Genomic DNA, 2,700 nt, shown 5'->3' with positions numbered 1-2,700 from the left:
GCCAGTCTAGGATTCTGTGATTCTATGAAGTCCAGTTCCTGGGGGATGAAATGAGATTACCTTTAAGGTCCCTCCCAACTCAAACCATTCTATGATTCTACAATCTCAGCGGCCAGTCCGCAGCGATTCGTTATCGCTAACGCAGAAACACCTTTCCCCAGGGCAACGCTGGCTGCTTGGGCTGTCCTTCCCGCTTTGCCAGCCAAAACTCCAGCAAATCTCAGGGCGGAAAAATCCCCGACTTCAAGCCCGGCACAAAGAGAAGCGGCGGGATCTGCTCGTGAAAGGAAAGGCAGGAGGCAAGCTGCCACTTTCCTGTTGGCGAATAGAAATAGGAAGTTCCTGTGCAGACAGGAGATCATCTATCAGTGCAATTACAGTGTAATTAAAGCCTCTCAGCAATGACAGCTACTAGGGTAAATTCTAAAGTAGATTATTCCATGCTCACAATCCCACCAGCCTCAGCTCTTCAGGGGGATAATTATGCAGCTCCAATTATTGCACCATGAGGTTGTCAAGCCTGGGAGCCGCATTTTATAAATGAAAGAAATAAAATATAGAGACACAAAGGCTCCAGGTCTGAAAGCTGTTTAGATACCTAATAGCAACCACTTTTTTTTTTTTAATCAAGCTGAGCAATTTTTAGATTTTTAAGTGTTAAAAAGAAAACAAAGCCAGTTAAAGTCATTGCACCCTAAGCAAACTCCTCCTTGAGAGATTGTTTTCCCCACAGATTATAGCTCCTTACGTGAGAGGACAGAGAGGACACAGATCTGACAAATTTTTATTAGATTGGATGTGTCCAATCAGTCACAGAGATGACATTAGAACTTACTAGGGATGAAGCCTGTCAGCCCAGATAGGAGAGATATGGAAGAAAGAAGAGTCAGACAAAAGGAGCTACAGAGAGGGAGGGGAAAAAGAGAAGGAAAAAAGAAAAAAAAAAAAAAAGAGAGATTCATGTCCAGAGAGCATTCCTAGAGAAGCTCATCATTTACAGCCGTGTCAGCCAAAGGACTTCCCATGTCAGTATTTAAAACAAAAGCCACCCAAAGTAATCCATCACAGAAAGACCAGTTCCTCAAGAGCACAGCATGGGCAGTAAAACATGTGCTTGAGAGACATTACACAGCCACTCTGTAGAGCTGGTTTTTATTGTGGCTGGTTTGTTTTTTGAAAAAAGGCCACACACACAATAAAAGCCCAAACCAAAAAAAGCAGCGCTTTTTTCTACCTACCAGAGATTTCTGCTCAAAAGACTCTCAGCGAAAGTCCGGAGGATTGCTGTATTACTGAGATCCCAGTCCTGGTAAGCGCCACTTCAGCTCAGCACCCTCCAAAACCCTATTTCCTGAGTCTCCATACTTGTATAGCCCTGTGTATCCACCAGCTGAGGTTAAAACCCTAGTTGTGGCAGCTCCTGCAGAGTTAACAACGTTTTTATGCTACTCACCCTAGTGGAGGATCTGACACCTTAATTACCACACCACCTTCCTCCTGGGCATTTCAGAACTCGCCTTCACCCCCCAAGGCCAGATTTAAGCCAGCACACCAACAACACAGATATCAGAGATATCAGAGAAGTTAAACAACCAACTAATCATAGAATGGTTTGGATGGGAAGGGACCTAAAGACCATCTCGTTCCAACCCCCCGGCCATGGGCAGGGACCCCCCCTGCCAGATCAGGTCACTCCAAGCCTCGTCCAACCTGGCCTGGGGCACTGCCAGGGAGGGAATTGTATTCCTAGCTTTGTTTCTGATATTATGATTATTCCTGCCCACCAAACCAGCATTTCTGGAGTCTATTCCCCCAGATAAGAGGTTTAAAGACACTGCCAAAACCCCTGTAGCTTTCCAGGAAGGTCAAATGAATCTCAGCGAAGAAGAGCTCTTGGGTTGCTGTTCTGTTTGAGGACTGTAGAAACGGAGCACGTAAATATGGTTTAAAACAATTCACAGAGAAACATTAAACAAGCAGGAACAGCCCAGAGTGGGAGGCCTGGAGGAGAAAAGCAGCACCGACTGCACTTACGTACTGGCCACCCACTGGTAACGTTAATAAATCATCAGCTCTAACTGCAACAAAATCCAAGCCCTTCTTCATCCTTTATAGGGCAACGCTGACGGGCAGTTTGACCCTGGGCCCCAGGTTCGAGTGAGGAAACACAAACAGTCTGAGACACTAACCTACATCCTGAAATGCCACGTTTACACCCTCAGAGATGGCCTAAACCTCAGTCAGACACGTAGACGTTGTCACGGTTGGTCCCCAGAAGTACAACTCCAGTGCCAAGTTAAGCACAGGAAGGAGTGACACGACCCAAGAGAAGAACTGCAGTGCCCGTCACCGCAAGGAGCCGTGTCCCCAGCAGAGACTGGGTTTGCCAGACCAGGAACAGCAAGTGTTTGCCTGCTCGCTGACCCCAGCAGAATAAAGAGAGCTGAGAAGAGGATCCAAACTGGCAATGAATGACTCGGAGGCAGAGCAACCCACTGATTTGTGCAGAACCAGTACCTAGCAAAGCCTGGCCTGAATGCCCAGTTATGAGCTCGCTGGTAACACGGACATGCCACCAACTGTCCAGAAAGTCACCTCCAAGAGACCCTCTGGGCAGAATGGCCAAACAGACTCATACAATCACAGAATCCTAGACTGGCCTAGGCTGGAAGGGACCTTAGAGATCATCTAGTCCAATCT

This window comes from Apaloderma vittatum, unplaced genomic scaffold (assembly GCF_000703405.1).
Source record: "Apaloderma vittatum isolate BGI_N311 unplaced genomic scaffold, ASM70340v1 scaffold38919, whole genome shotgun sequence".
NCBI lineage: Eukaryota > Metazoa > Chordata > Aves > Trogoniformes > Trogonidae > Apaloderma > Apaloderma vittatum.
This window is presented reverse-complemented; position numbering follows the sequence as displayed.